This window comes from Procambarus clarkii, chromosome 19 (assembly GCF_040958095.1).
Source record: "Procambarus clarkii isolate CNS0578487 chromosome 19, FALCON_Pclarkii_2.0, whole genome shotgun sequence".
NCBI lineage: Eukaryota > Metazoa > Arthropoda > Malacostraca > Decapoda > Cambaridae > Procambarus > Procambarus clarkii.
In genome coordinates, this window is record NC_091168.1 from 1,331,208 (window position 1) to 1,348,289 (window position 17,082).

The window sequence follows — 17,082 nt, forward strand, 5'->3', positions numbered from 1 at the left end:
ATAGGCAATTGTATCCATTCACATGATAACAAAAGTAAATATATCAAGCGAGTTATTAAGAGACTAGATAAACCTCTTATATGCACAATTCTCCGTGTTATGTTTCTTAAAGGCTCAGGAAGAATGTTCCCTGTGATGCTGCTGACTGCTGAACATAGAGCAGCCTTCTTGCTGCTGAATATAGAGCTGCCTGCTGACTGCTGAACATAGAGCAGCCTGCTGACTGCTGAATATAGAGCAACCTGCTGAACTGTCATGATCCCAGGCAGCCGAAAAACGAGTCTCCCCTTTGAGAATTATTCTATCAAGCCTGACCTGACTAGAAGGTCAAGGAAATATAGAGGTGAAGACACAGATGTAAAATAGTTGGTTGGATTTGATAAACAATTTGAGATTATGGGCAGTGATAAGAAATTAGATAAGTGACTGGTTATGAGATGTGGATAATTTGCTGGAGGTGTGAGGCTCACTTAGAGAGGAGCTTAAGTCACTTTAGTACCAAACATCGCAAGGGGAAGCTGTGCTTCGTTTGGGCTCCCGTCAGAAAGAAACCCCTGTGATATACCTTCAAGAGGAAGGAAGTGTGCAGATGTTCCAGCTGTGGAATTGTTACGGCCCTCTCGGGACGCAACGGGGTTCTTACTCTGATGTAGTTAGAGGAAGATATATATCCGGCCCCAAGCCAGTAGAGGCTATCAAGGGATGCGATCCGTGATGCAAGTAACTTAAAGGGAGTAGGGAAAGAAAGGTAAGAACTTAATATAATATAATATAACCTTCACCATTTAAATATATAAAAGTAAAACGTACACAAGGGGGAGGGGTATTAACACTTTACAAAGGGGATCAACACTGTAGTCTTCTGCTGGAGACTATAGATCCTCGAAGCTAGGTGCTGAGTCCGCGGTGCTTTCTTCGTGGCCTCAAGACGTGTCCTCTGAGAACGCCGAGTCTACCCTGGCCACAGGTCAGCCACAACACAGGTCCACTGGGGGCACCGTCGTGGAGGCCGTCAACCACACGTCCAGCAGGTCTGCTGGCAGGTACTGAGCCACCAAGGCTGGTACGGCCACTCCACGAACGATATAAGGGGTACGCCCTAGACAGGAGTCTCGTGTGATATCACCAATCACCCTCCTGTCCTCAATACCCCAGTGGATTATCGTCTCCAACCGTCGGTCCCGGGTAAATCCTTCCACTGCCACTCCACTGGCAGGCTTAACACACCACAGTGTTCTTCCGGGGGGACGACGTCACGACAGCTGCAGCAAACTTCACTGTATGGAGACTGGCTGCCTCGGGTAGACTGACTACACCTTCAACACAGTGGTCCCAGGTTGGCTCTGTAAGCAGACACGTCATTAATAACCGGGACACTAATACACCACACTCACAGGCTCAGATACAAACGCCCGACATATCCACTCCCTAGATGGCGCTGTCGTCGGAGCACCACCTCACCAGAGGTCAGGAGCGGCGGTGTTGAGCGCTGAACCAGACTGGAAACTGGTCCTCGAGGCCAGTACACGCTGTCCTCACTAGGTGTCGTCGTTCGTTTGGCGGGGGTTTCGGGAGCTGACCCACAGATGGCGTGTTTGTCACTGCTCCAGGCTCGGACGTTGGATCCGGGTTCGTAACAGGAATCGAGCTGGGTAATGTGTGGTCTCAAGTCCTGGATGGCAAGGAGAGTTTGTTAAGCCGCCCAGAGACATTATCGTGGGCCGTGGGACCGCCCTGATCAGACTCAGTCAGAGGGGAGAGTGCCCTCGACTAGACAAGCTGTGGTAAGCACGATTTAAGCCAGTTTATAGTGATTACTTGTAGTTGGTCGTGTGCCCAGCGACAGTAGCGAATGTTTATGGATAAGTTAGACATGTTTTGGTAAGGCAGGAAGCCTAAATAAGAGGACGGAGATGAGAGAGGCAGCTGGAGGGACGAGCAGCACGTCCTCTCCCATCGACTGCCTGAAGCCAACTGACTGGCAGCGGAGGACAGAGCATGGACCAGCCCAAACGGGGGAGTCAATTCTCACAGTATGTAGAGAGCAGATAGATGTTGGATTCAAACATATTGTGTGCATTATTTCGTCTATGTGTTTATAAGGAAACATTTTTATTGGAGTGTCAATGGGTTGCAGGTTTGTCTTTGGGGAAGAAGTTGCTGAGAACTTCGAAGCCAGCACAGAGGGAGTAGTTGATGAGACTCCAAGGTAGTGGAGGAGAGGACCTCGAGCTGTGAGGTGAAGCAGTAAAGAGGAGTGTCACGTGCTTCTGAAATACCAGTGGCGAAACTCCAGTTCTGTTTGAGGAAACTTCATGGTGTAGCAGCCAGGAGAGCTGTGGAGGACTCTAGTAGAAGTGGTGAAGCACCATAGTTGATCAAGGAAGACTTCATGGTGTAGCAGCCTGGAAGAGCTGCGGAGGATTCTGGTAGATAAGCCCGGAAGAACCTGAAGATGTCAGGGTAGTGAGCTTCCAGATGTGGAAGGGAAGTTCTGGTTGATTACTGGTAGGGAGTTGGTAGAGTGTTTGGTTGTCATTAGCGTGCAAGACGCAGTGAAAGGTGAGCGATTGTTTGCAATTTTTGTGCCGAGGAGTACTTATACTGAAGCATAGAGTTACAGTCGTAGGCTGGATTACCTATAGAGACATACATATGTGTTCTAGGACTGATAGGGTGATCGAATGACCATTGTTGTATATCAAGGAACATTTATACTAACATTTATGTTATGGCAGTCATACGCTGGTCTTCCTTGTACATGTTTATGTTTATATATATATATATATATATATATATATATATATATATATATATATATATATATATATATATATATATATATATATATATATATATATATATATATATATATATATATATATATAATATATATATATATATATATATATATATATATATATATATATATATATATATATATATATATATATATGACTGAAAACTCACACCCCAGAAGTGACTCGAACCCATACTCCCAGGAGCAACGCAACTGGTAACTACAGGGCGCCTTAATCCGCTTGACCATCACGGCCGGACAAAGGAAGTGATAGCCGAAGCTATTTGAACCACTTCCCCGCCGGCAACTCGGATGGTAATCTTGGGCATAGCATTTCACCAAATCACCTCATTCTTTGGGGCACACATGAGGAACACAAATGTGAACAAGCCTGAATGGTCCCCAGGACTATATGCGACTGAAAACTCACACCCCAGAAGTGACTCGAACCCATACTCCCAGGAGCAACGCAACTGGTAACTACAGGGCGCATTAATCCGCTTGACCATCACGGCCGGACAAAGGAAGTGATAGCCGAAGCTATTTGAACCACTTCCCCGCCGGCAACTCGGATGGTAATCTTGGGCATAGCATTTCACCAAATCACCTCATTCTTTGGGGCACGCGTGAGGAACACAAATGTGAACAAGCCTGAATGGTCCCCAGGACTATATGCGACTGAAAACTCACACCCCAGAAGTGACTCGAACCCATACTCCCAGGAGCAACGCAACTGGTAACTACAGGGCGCATTAATCCGCTTGACCATCACGGCCGGACAAAGGAAGTGATAGCCGAAGCTATTTGAACCACTTCCCCGCCGGCAACTCGGATGGTAATCTTGGGCATAGCATTTCACCAAATCACCTCATTCTTTGGGGCACGCGTGAGGAACACAAATGTGAACAAGCCTGAATGGTCCCCAGGACTATATGCGACTGAAAACTCACACCCCAGAAGTGACTCGAACCCATACTCCCAGGAGCAATGCAACTGGTAACTAAAGGGCGCCTTAATCCGCTTGACCATCACGTCACTTCTGGTGTGTGAGTTTTCAGTCGCATATAGTCCTGGGGACCATTCAGGCTTGTTCGCATTTGTGTTCCTCATGTGTGCCCCAAAGAATGAGGTGATTTGGTGAAATGCTATGCTCAAGATTACCATCCGAGTTGCCGGCGGGGCAGTGGTTCAAATAGCTTCGGCTATCACTTCCTTTGTCCGGCCGTGATGGTCAAGCGGATTAAGGCGCCCTGTAGTTACCAGTTGCGTTGCTCCTGGGAGTATGGGTTCGAGTCACTTCTGGGGTGTGAGTTTTCAGTCGCATATAGTCCTGGGGACCATTCAGGCTTGTTCGCATATATATATATATATATATATATATATATATATATATATATATATATATATATATATATATATATTATTAAATATGACCGAAAAAGTAAGATTAATAATTCTAACACAAATTTTCTCAATCTTTCGTACATTTCGTTTCACTGTTGGAGGTAAATCAAAAATCAATTCTCCAAAATTCATTTTTATTTCTAGTCTGACGCGACACGAGCGCGTTTCGTAAAACTTATTACATTTTCAAAGACTTTAGTTCACAAATACACAACTGAATAGAACTTACGCATCTCCGATTTTATATCTACATTTGAGTGAGGTAGAAGGGGTGATGTGGCATTAAAACAAGACAGAACAAGATGTGGTATTAATAGGGAATTAATTTCATCAACACAAGACAGAACACGAAACAATGGATATTGAATAGAAGTGTTTGTAGAAAGCCTATTGGTCCATATTTCTTGATGCTTCTATATTGGAGCGGAGTCTTGAGGTGGGTAGAATATAGTTGTGCAATAATTGGCTGTTGATTGCTGGTATTGACTTCTTGATGTGTAGTGCCTCGCAAACGTCAAGCCGCCTGCTATCGCTGTATCTATCGATGATTTCTGTGTTGTTTACTAGGATTTCTCTGGCGATGGTTTGGTTGTGGGAAGAGATTATATGTTCCTTAATGGAACCCTGTTGCTTATGCATCGTTAAACGCCTAGAAAGAGATGTTGTTGTCTTGCCTATATTCTGGGTTTTTTGGAGCTTACAGTCCCCAAGAGGGCATTTGAAGGCATAGAAGACGTTACTCTCTTTTAAAGCGTTCTGTTTTGTGTCTGGAGAGTTTCTCATGAGTAGGCTGGCCGTTTTTCTGGTTTTATAGTAAATCGTCAGTCGTATCCTCTGATTTTTGTCTGTAGGGAAAATTTTTGATTTTGAACAGATTTTTGTCTGTTCCCTACAGAGATAGGATACCACTTGATAAGCCGATGATAGAGTTCTGATGGTGTTGGAGTGCAACCTGATTGAAATAGTATAGAGTGTAGGGTTTATTATTATTATTATTATATGTGTGTTTGTATTGTGTATGTGCTTTGTCCAGTAAACATATTCAAATTTGCTGGTGTTTGCTCTAGACCTAGTGAGGCTTCCCAGGAAGTAGTAAAGAAGGAGCGAGAGAGAGAGAGAAAGAACCAAGAACCACTGTACCTTACCTCACTAAATTTAGTAATGACCTTACAGGGCAGTGGGGTGGTACCTTACCTCATTAAGGTTAGTGGTGACCTTACAGGGCAGAGGGTCGAACCTTACCTCACTAAGGTTAGTGGTGACCTTACAGGACAGGGGGATGGTACCTTACCTCACTAAGGTTAGAGGTGACCTTACAGGGCAAGGGGGGGTACCTTACCTCACTAAGGGTAGTGGTGACCTTACAGGACAGGACAAGGGGGGGGGGCTGGTACCTTACCTCAAAAAGGTAAGTGGTAAATTTGCAGGGCAGGGGGGTGGTACCTGACCTCAATAATGTCAGTGGTGACCATACAGGGCAGGGGTGGTAGTACCTTACCTTACTAAGGTTAGTGGTGACCTTACAAGGCTGGGGGTGGTACCTTACCTCACTAAGGTGAGTAGAGACCTTACAGGGCTGGGGGGTGGTACCTTACCTCACTAAGGTTAGTGGTGACCTTACAGGGCAGGGGGGTAGTACCTTACCTCATTTAGGTTAGTGGTGACCTTACAGGGCAGGAGGGTGGTACATTACCTCACTAAAGTCAGTAATGACCTTACAGGGCAGGGGAGTGGTAATTACTTCACTAAGGTTAGTGGTGACCTTGCAGGGCAGGGGGGTGGTTCCTTACCTCACTAAGGTTAGTGGTGACCTTACAGGGTAGGGGTGGTGGTACCATACCTCCCTAAGGTTAGTGGTGACCTTACAGAGCAGGGGAGTGGTACCTTGCCTCACTTAGGTTAGTGGTGACCTTACAGGGCGGGGGGGTGGTGCCTTACCTCACTAAGGTTAGTGGTGACCTTACAGGGCAGGGGGTGGTACCTTACCTCACTAAGGTTAGTGGTGACCTTACAGGGCAGGGAAGAGTACCTTACCTCACTAAGGTTAGTGGTGACCTTACAGAGTAGGGGGATGGTACCTTACCTAACTAAGGTTAGTTGAGACCTTACAGGGCGAGAGAGGGGTGGTACCTTACCTCCCTAAAGTTAGTAATGACCTTGCAGGGCAGGGAGGGTAATACTTTTCCTCACTAAGGTCAGTAATGACCTTACAAAGCAGAGGGGTTGTACCTTACCTCACTAAGGTTAGTGATGACCTTTCAGGGCACAGGTTGGTACCTTACCTCACTAAGGTTAGTGGTCACCTTACAGGGCAGGGAAGGTGGTATCTTACCTCACTAAGGTTAGTGGAGACCTGCAGGGCATGGCAGGGTGGTACCTTACGTCACTAAGATTAGTGGTGACCTTACAGGACAGGAGGATGGTACCTTACCTCACTAAGGTTAGAGGTGACCTTACAGGGCAAGGGGGGGTACCTTACCTCACTAAGGGTAGTGGTGACCTTACAGGACAGGACAAGGGGGGGGGGGTTGGAACCTTACCTCAAAAAGGTAAGTGGTAAATTTGCAGGGCAGGGGGGTGGTACCTGACCTCAATAATGTCAGTGGTGACCATACAGGGCAGGGGTGGTAGTACCTTACCTCACTAAGGTTAGTGGTGACCTTACAGGGTAAGGGTGGTACCTAACCTCACTAAGGTTAGTGGGGACCTTACAGGGCAGGGGTGGTAGTACCTTACCTCACTAAGGTTAGTGGTGACCTTACAGGGTAAGGGTGGTACCTTACCTCACTAAGGTTAGTGGGGACCTTACAGGGCAGGGGGGTGTCGTACCTTACCTCACTAAATTAAAAGTGACCTTACAGGGAAGGGGGGTGGTACCATACCTCACTAAGGTTAGTAGTGACCATACAAGGCAGGGGGGAGGTACCTTACCTCACTAAGGTTAGTGGAGACCTTACAGGGCTGGGGGGTGGTACCTAACCTCACTAAGGTTAGTGGAGACTTTACAGGGCTGGGGGGTGGTACCTTACCTCAATAAGGTTAGTGGAGACCTTACAGGGCTGGGGGGTGGTACCTTACCTCACTAAAGTTAGTGGTGACATTAAAGGGCAGCGGGGAGGGGGGGGGTGGTTCCTTACCTCACTAAGGTTATTGGTGGCCTTGCGGGGCAGGGGAGGGTGGTACCTCACCTCATTAAGGTTAGTGGTGACCTTACAGGGCAGTGTGGTGGTACCTTACCTCACTAAAGTTAGTGGTGACCTTACAAAGCAGTGGGGAGGTACCTTACCTCACTAAGGTTTGTGGTGACCTAACAGGGTAGGGGTGGTGGTACCATACCTCCCTAAGGTTAGTGGAGACCTTACAGGGCAGGGGGTAGTACCTTACCTCATTTAGGTTAGTGGTGACCTTACAGGGCAGGAGGGTGGTACCCTACCTCAGTAAGGTTAGTTGTGAAATTAGAGGGCAGGGGGGTGGTCCCTTACCTCACTAAGGTTAGTGGTGACCTTACAGGGTAGGGGTGGTGGTACCATACCTCCCTAAGGTTAGTGGAGACCTTACAGGGCAGGGGGTAGTACCTTACCTCATTTAGGTTAGTGGTGACCTTACAGGGCAGGAGGGTGGTACCCTACCTCAGTAAGGTTAGTTGTGAAATTAGAGGGCAGGGGGGTGGTCCCTTACCTCACTAAGGTTAGTGGTGACCTTACAGGGTAGGGGTGGTGGTACCATACCTCTCTAAGGTTAGTGGTGACCTTACAGGGCAGGGGAGTGGTACCTTGCCTCTCTTAGGTTAGTGGTGACCTTACAGGGTAAGGGTGGTACCTTACCTCACTAGGATGAGTAGTGACCTTACAGGGCAAGGGGGGTGGTACCTTACCTCATTAAGGTTAGTGGTGACCTTACAGGGCAGGGGGGTGTCGTACCTTACCTCACTAAATTAAAAGTTACCTTACAGGGAAGGGGGGGTACCATATTTCACTAAGGTTAGTAGTGACCATACAGGGCAGGGGGGAGGTACCTTACCTCACTATGGTTAGTGGAGACCTTACAAGGCTGGGGGGTGGTACCTTACCTCACTAAGGTTAGTGGAGACCTTACAGGGCTGTGGGGTGGTACCTTACCTCACTAAGGTTAGTGGTGACCTTACAGGGCAGGGGGGTAGTACCTTACCTCATTTAGGTTAGTGGTGACCTTACAGGGCAGGAGGGTGGTACATTACCTCACTAAAGTCAGTAATGACCTTACAGGGCAGGGGAGTGGTAATTACTTCACTAAGGTTAGTGGTGACCTTACAAGGCAAGGGGGTGGTACCCTACCTCACTAAGGTTAGTTGTGAAACTAGAGGGCAGGGGGGGTGGTCCCTTACCTCACTAAGGTTAGTGGTGACCTTGCAGGGCAGGGGGGTGGTTCCTTACCTCACTAAGGTTAGTGGTGACCTTACAGGGTAGGGGTGGTGGTACCATACCTTTCTAAGGTTAGTGGTGACCTTACAGGGCAGGGGAGTGGTACCTTGCCTCACTTAGGTTAGTGGTGACCTTACAGGGCAGGGGGGGTGGTGCCTTACCTCACTAAGGTTAGTGGTGACCTTACAGGGCAGGGGGTGGTACCTTACCTCACTAAGGTTAGTGGTGACCTTACAGGGCAGGGAAGAGTACCTTACCTCACTAAGGTTAGTGGTGATCTTATAGGGCAGGGAGGGGGTGGTACCTTACGTCGTTAAGGTTAGTGGTGACCTTACAGAGTAGGAGGATGGTACCTTACCTAACTAAGGTTAGTTGAGACCTTACAGGGCGAGGGAGGGGTGGTACCTTACCTCCCTAAAGTTAGTAATGACCTTGCAGGGCAGGGAGGGTGGTACTTTTCCTCACTAAGGTCAGTAATGACCTTACAAAGCAGAGGGGTGGTACCTTACCTCACTAAGGTTAATGATGACCTTTCAGGGCACGGGGTGGTACCTTACCTCACTAAGGTTAGTGGTTACCTTACAGGGCAGGGAAGGTGGTATCTTACCTCACTAAGGTTAGTGGAGACCTTGCAGGGCAGGGCAGGGTGGTACCTTACCTCACTAAGATTAGTGGTGACCTTACAGGACAGGGGGATGGTACCTTACCTCACTAAGGTTAGAGGTGACCTTACAGGGCAAGGGGGGGTACCTTACCTCACTAAGGGTAGTGGTGACCTTACTGGACAGGACAAGGGGGGGGGGTGGAACCTTACCTCAAAAAGGTAAGTGGTAAATTTGCAGGGCAGGGGGTGGTACCTGACCTCAATAATGTCAGTGGTGACCATACAGGGCAGGGGTGATAGTACCTTACCTCACTAAGGTTAGTGGTGACCTTACAGGGTAAGGGTGGTACCTTACCTCACTAAGGTTAGTGGGGACCTTACAGGGCAGGGGTGGTAGTACCTTACCTCACTAAGGTTAGTGGTGACCTTACAGGGTAAGCGTGGTACCTTACCTCACTAAGGTTAGTGGGGACCTTACAGGGCAGGGGGGTGTCGTACCTTACCTCACTAAATTAAAAGTGACCTTACAGGGAAGGGGGGTGGTACCATACCTCACTAAGGTTAGTAGTGACCATACAAGGCAGGGGGGAGGTACCTTACCTCACTAAGGTTAGTGGAGACCTTACAGGGCAGGAGGGTGGTACATTACCTCACTAAAGTCAGTAATGACCTTACAGGGCAGGGGAGTGGTAATTACCTCACTAAGGTTAGTGGTGACCTTACAAGGCAGGGGGGTGGTACCCTACCTCAGTAAGGTTAGTTGTGAAATTAGAGGGCAGGGGGGGTGGTCCCTTACCTCACTAAGGTTAGTGGTGACCTTACAGGGTAAGGGTGGTACCTTACCTCACTAAGGTTAGTGGGGACCTTACAGGGCAGGGGGGTGTCGTACCTTACCTCACTAAATTAAAAGTGACCTTACAGGGAAGGGAGTGGTACCATACCTCACTAAGGTTAGTAGTGACCATACAGGGCAGGGGGGAGGTACCTTATCTCACTAAGGTTAGTGGAGACCTTACAGGGCTGGGGGGTGGTACCTTACCTCACTAAGGTTAGTGGAGACCTTACAGGGCTGGGGGGTGGTACCTTACCTCAATAAGGTTAGTGGAGACCTTACAGGGCTGGGGGGTGGTACCTTACCTCACTAAAGTTAGAGGTGACATTAAAGGGCACCGGGGAGGGGGGGGGGTGGTTCCTTACCTCACTAAGGTTTGTGGTGACCTTACAGGGCAGGGTGGTGGTTCCTTACCTCACTAAGGTTAGTGGTGACCATACAGGGTAGGGGTGGTGGTACCATACCTCCCTAAGGTTAGTGCTGACCTTACAGGGCAGGGGGATAGTACCTTACCTCATTTAGGTTAGTGGTGACCTTACAGGGCAGGAGGGTGGTACATTACCTCACTAAAGTCAGTAATGACCTTACAGGGCAGGGGAGTGGTAATTACTTCACTAAGGTTAGTGGTGACCTTACAAGGCAAGGGGGTGGTACCCTACCTCACTAAGGTTAGTTGTGAAATTAGAGGGCAGGGGGGGTGGTCCCTTACCTCACTAAGGTTAGTGGTGACCTTGCAGGGCAGGGGGGTGGTTCCTTACCTCACTAAGGTTAGTGGTGACCTTACAGGGTAGGGGTGGTGGTACCATACCTTTCTAAGGTTAGTGGTGACCTTACAGGGCAGGGGAGTGGTACCTTGCCTCACTTAGGTTAGTGGTGACCTTACAGGGCAGGGGGGGTGGTGCCTTACCTCACTAAGGTTAGTGGTGACCTTACAGGGCAGGGGGGGTGGTACCTTACCTCACTAAGGTTAGAGGTGACCTTACAGGGCAAGGGGGGGTACCTTACCTCACTAAGGGTAGTGGTGACCTTACTGGACAGGACAAGGGGGGGGGGGTGGAACCTTACCTCAAAAAGGTAAGTGGTAAATTTGCAGGGCAGGGGGTGGTACCTGACCTCAATAATGTCAGTGGTGACCATACAGGGCAGGGGTGATAGTACCTTACCTCACTAAGGTTAGTGGTGACCTTACAGGGTAAGGGTGGTACCTTACCTCACTAAGGTTAGTGGGGACCTTACAGGGCAGGGGTGGTAGTACCTTACCTCACTAAGGTTAGTGGTGACCTTACAGGGTAAGCGTGGTACCTTACCTCACTAAGGTTAGTGGGGACCTTACAGGGCAGGGGGGTGTCGTACCTTACCTCACTAAATTAAAAGTGACCTTACAGGGAAGGGGGGTGGTACCATACCTCACTAAGGTTAGTAGTGACCATACAAGGCAGGGGGGAGGTACCTTACCTCACTAAGGTTAGTGGAGACCTTACAGGGCAGGAGGGTGGTACATTACCTCACTAAAGTCAGTAATGACCTTACAGGGCAGGGGAGTGGTAATTACCTCACTAAGGTTAGTGGTGACCTTACAAGGCAGGGGGGTGGTACCCTACCTCAGTAAGGTTAGTTGTGAAATTAGAGGGCAGGGGGGGTGGTCCCTTACCTCACTAAGGTTAGTGGTGACCTTACAGGGTAAGGGTGGTACCTTACCTCACTAAGGTTAGTGGGGACCTTACAGGGCAGGGGGGTGTCGTACCTTACCTCACTAAATTAAAAGTGACCTTACAGGGAAGGGAGTGGTACCATACCTCACTAAGGTTAGTAGTGACCATACAGGGCAGGGGGGAGGTACCTTATCTCACTAAGGTTAGTGGAGACCTTACAGGGCTGGGGGGTGGTACCTTACCTCACTAAGGTTAGTGGAGACCTTACAGGGCTGGGGGGTGGTACCTTACCTCAATAAGGTTAGTGGAGACCTTACAGGGCTGGGGGGTGGTACCTTACCTCACTAAAGTTAGAGGTGACATTAAAGGGCACCGGGGAGGGGGGGGGTGGTTCCTTACCTCACTAAGGTTTGTGGTGACCTTACAGGGCAGGGTGGTGGTTCCTTACCTCACTAAGGTTAGTGGTGACCATACAGGGTAGGGGTGGTGGTACCATACCTCCCTAAGGTTAGTGGTGACCTTACAGGGCAGGGGGATAGTACCTTACCTCATTTAGGTTAGTGGTGACCTTACAGGGCAGGAGGGTGGTACATTACCTCACTAAAGTCAGTAATGACCTTACAGGGCAGGGGAGTGGTAATTACTTCACTAAGGTTAGTGGTGACCTTACAAGGCAAGGGGGTGGTACCCTACCTCACTAAGGTTAGTTGTGAAATTAGAGGGCAGGGGGGGGTGGTCCCTTACCTCACTAAGGTTAGTGGTGACCTTGCAGGGCAGGGGGGTGGTTCCTTACCTCACTAAGGTTAGTGGTGACCTTACAGGGTAGGGGTGGTGGTACCATACCTTTCTAAGGTTAGTGGTGACCTTACAGGGCAGGGGAGTGGTACCTTGCCTCACTTAGGTTAGTGGTGACCTTACAGGGCAGGGGGGGTGGTGCCTTACCTCACTAAGGTTAGTGGTGACCTTACAGGGCAGGGGGGGTGGTACCTTACCTCACTAAGGTTAGTGGTGACCTTACAGGGCAGGGAAGAGTACCTTACCTCACTAAGGTTAGTGGTGATCTTATAGGGCAGGGAGGGGGTGGTACCTTACGTCGCGAAGGTTAGTGGTGACCTTACAGAGTAGGGGGATGGTACCTTACCTAACTAAGGTTAGTTGAGACCTTACAGGGCGAGGGAGGGGTGGTACCTTACCTCCCTAAAGTTAGTAATGACCTTGCTGGGCAGGGAGGGTGGTACTTTTCCTCACTAAGGTCAGTAATGACCTTACAAAGCAGAGGGGTGGTACCTTACCTCACTAAGGTTAGTGATGACCTTTCAGGGCACGGGGTGGTACCTTACCTCACTAAGGTTAGTGGTTACCTTACAGGGCAGGGAAGGTGGTATCATACCTCACTAAGGTTAGTGGAGACCTTGCAGGGCAGGGCAGGGTGGTACCTTACCTCACTAAGATTAGTGGTGACCTTACAGGACAGGGGGATGGTACCTTACCTCACTAAGGTTAGAGGTGACCTTACAGGGCAAGGGGGGGGGGTACCTTACCTCACTAAGGGTAGTGGTGACCTTACAGGACAGGACAAGGGGGGGGGTGGAACCTTACCTCAAAAAGGTAAGTGGTAAATTTGCAGGGCAGGGGGGTGGTACCTGACCTCAATAATGTCAGTGGTGACCATACAGGGCAGGGGTGGTAGTACCTTACCTCACTAAGGTTAGTGGTGACCTTACAGGGTAAGGGTGGTACCTTACCTCACTAAGGTTAGTGGGGACCTTACAGGGCAGGGGTGGTAGTACCTTACCTCACTAAGGTTAGTGGTCACCTTACAGGGTAAGCGTGGTACCTTACCTCACTAAGGTTAGTGGGGACCTTACAGGGCAGGGGGGTGTCGTACCTTACCTCACTAAATTAAAAGTGACCTTACAGGGAAGGGGGGTGGTACCATACCTCACTAAGGTTAGTAGTGACCATACAAGGCAGGGGGGAGGTACCTTACCTCACTAAGGTTAGTGGAGACCTTACAGGGCAGGAGGGTGGTACATTACCTCACTAAAGTCAGTAATGACCTTACAGGGCAGGGGAGTGGTAATTACCTCACTAAGGTTAGTGGTGACCTTACAAGGCAGGGGGGTGGTACCCTACCTCAGTAAGGTTAGTTGTGAAATTAGAGGGCAGGGGGGGGGTGGTCCCTTACCTCACTAAGGTTAGTGGTGACCTTACTGGGTAAGGATGGTACCTTACCTCACTAAGGTTAGTGGGGACCTTACAGGGCAGGGGGGTGTCGTACCTTACCTCACTAAATTAAAAGTGACCTTACAGGGAAGGGAGTGGTACCATACCTCACTAAGGTTAGTAGTGACCATACAGGGCAGGGGGGAGGTACCTTACCTCACTAAGGTTAGTGGAGACCTTACAGGGCTGGGGGGTGGTACCTTACCTCACTAAGGTTAGTGGAGACCTTACAGGGCTGGGGGGTGGTACCTTACCTCAATAAGGTTAATGGAGACCTTACAGGGCTGGGGGGTGGTACCTTACCTCACTAAAGTTAGTGGTGACATTAAAGGGCAGCGGGGAGGAGGCGGGGGTGGTTCCTTACCTCTCTAAGGTTTGTGGTGACCTTACAGGGCAGGGTGGTGGTTCCTTACCTCACTAAGGTTAGTGGTGACCATACAGGGTGGGGGTGGTGGTACCATACCTCCCTAAGGATAGTGGTGACCTTACAGGGCAGGGGGATAGTACCTTACCTCATTTAGGTTAGTGGTGACCTTACAGGGCAGGAGGGTGGTACATTACCTCACTAAAGTCAGTAATGACCTTACAGGGCAGGGGAGTGGTAATTACCTCACTAAGGTTAGTGGTGACCTTACAAGGCAGGGGGGTGGTACCCTACCTCAGTAAGGTTAGTTGTGAAATTAGAGGGCAGGGGGGTGGTCCCTTACCTCACTACGGTTAGTGGTGACCTTTTAGGGCAGGGGGTACCTTACTTCACTAAGGTTAGTGGTGACCTTACAGGGTAGGGGTGGTGGTACCATACCTCTCTAAGGTTAGTGGTGACCTTACAGGGCAGGGGGTGGTACCTTACCTCACTAAGGTTAGTGGTGACCTTACAGGGCAGGGAAGAGTACCTTACCTCACTAAGGTTAGTGGTGATCTTACAGGGCAGGGAGGGGGTGGTACCTTACGTCGTTAAGGATAGTGGTGACCTTACAGAGTAGGGGGATGGTACCTTACCTCACTAAGGTTAGTGGAGACCTTACAGGGCGAGGGAGGGGTGGTACCTTACCTTCCTAAAGTTAGTAATGACTTTGCAGGGCAGGAAGGGTGGTACTTTTCCTCACTAAGGTCAGTAATGACCTTACAAAGCAGAGGGGTGGTACCTTACCTCACTAAGGTTAGTGATGACCTTTCAGGGCACGGGGTGGTACCTTACCTCACTAAGTTTAGTGGTTACCTTACAGGGCAGGGAAGGTGGTATCATACCTCACTAAGGTTAGTGGAGACCTTGCAGGGCAGGGCAGGGTGGTACCTTACCTCACTAAGATTAGTGGTGACCTTACAGGGCAGGGTGGTGGTACCTTACATCAATAAAGTTAGTGGTGACCTTACAGGACAGGGGGGTAGTACCTTACCTCATTAAGGTTAGTGGTGACTTTACAGGGCAGGGAGGGTGGTACCTTACCTCACTAAGGAGAGTAATGACCTTACAGGGAAGGGGAGTGGTACCTTACCTCACTAAGGTTAGTGGTGACCTTAGAGGGCAGGGGGGGGTGCTACCTTTCCTCACTAAGGCTAGTGGTGACCTTGCAAGGCAGGGGGTGGTACCTTACCTCACTAAGGTTAGTGGGGACCTTACAGAGCAGGGTAGTGGTACCATACCTCACTACGGATAGTGGTGCCCTTACAGGGCAGGAGGGTACCTTATATCACTAAGGTTAGTGGTGATCTTACAGGGCAGGAGAGTGATACCTTACCTCAGTACGGTTAGTGGTGACCTTTTAGGGCAGGGGGTACCTTACCTCAATAAGGATAGTGGTGACCTTACAGGGTAAGGGGTGGTACCTTACCTTAAGAAGGTCAGTGGTGACCTTACATCGCAGGGGATGGTACCTTACCTCACTAAGGTTAGTGGTGGCCTTAAAGGGAAAGGGTGGGTACCTTACCTCATTAAATTAGTGGTGACCTTACAGGGCACGATTGGGGTGATAACTTACCTCACGAGGGTTAGTGGTGACCTTACAGGTCAGGGGGGGTGGTACCTTACCTCACTAAGGTTAGTGGAGACCTTATAGGGCAGTGAGGTGGTAATTTACCTCACTAAGATTAATGGTGACCTTACAGGGCAGGGGAGAATACCTTACCTCACAAAGGTTAGTGGTGACCTTACAGGACAGGGGGGGGGGTGGTACCTTACCTCACTAAAGTTAGTGGTGACCTTACAAAGCAGTGGGGTGGTACCTTACCTCAGTAAGGTTTTGTGGTGACCTTACAGGGCAGGGGGTGGTACCTTTCCTCGTTAAGGTTAGTGGTGACCTTAAAGAGTAAGGGGATGGTACCTTACCTCACTAAGGTTAGTGGAGACGTTACAGGGCAGTGTGGTGGTACCTTACCTCACTAAAGTTAGTGGTGACCTTACAAAGCAGTGGGGTGGTACCTTACCTCACTAAGGTTTGTGGTGACCTTACAGGGCAGGGGGGTGGTACCTTACCTCATTACGGTAAGTGGAGACCTTGCAGGGCAGGGGAGGGTGGTTCCATACCTCACTAAGATTAGTGGTGACCTTACAGGGCAGGGTGGTGGTACCTTACATCAATAAAGTTAGTGGTGACCTTTCAGGGCAGGGGGGGTAGTACCTTACCTCATTAAGGTTAGTGGTGACCTTACAGGGCACGAGGGTGGTACATTACCTCACTAAAGTCAGTAATGACCTTACAGGGCAGGGGAGTGGTACTCACCTCACTAAGGTTAGTGGTGACCTTACAAGGCAGGGGGGGTGGTACCCTACTTCACTAAGGTTAGTTGTGACCTTAGAGGGCAGGGGGGGGTGGTCCCTTACCTCAATAAGGTTTGTGGTGACCTTGCAGAGCAGGGGGGTGGTTCCTTACCTCACTTAGGTTAGTGGTGACCTTACAGGGTAGGGGTGGTGGTACCATACCTCACTACGGTTAGTGGTGACCTTACAGGGCAGGGGAGTGGTACCTAATCTCACTTAGGTTAGGGGTGACCTTACAGGGCAGGGGGTGGTACCTTACCTCACTAAGGTTAGTGGAGACCTTACAGGGCAGGGGGGTGGTACCTTACCTCACTAAGGTTAGTGTTGACCTTACAGGGCATGGGGTGGTACCGTACCTCACTAAGGTTAGTGGTGACCTTACAGGGCAGGGAAGAGTACCTTACCT

General features: G+C 49.5%; 1 protein-coding gene across 3 annotated transcripts in view; it reads right to left on the minus strand.

Moving 5' to 3' along the window:
- Positions 1 to 17,082, minus strand: part of LOC123749972 (3-galactosyl-N-acetylglucosaminide 4-alpha-L-fucosyltransferase FUT3-like) — a 247,895-nt gene that overhangs the window by 17,709 nt on the left and 213,104 nt on the right. The window lies entirely within an intron of this gene.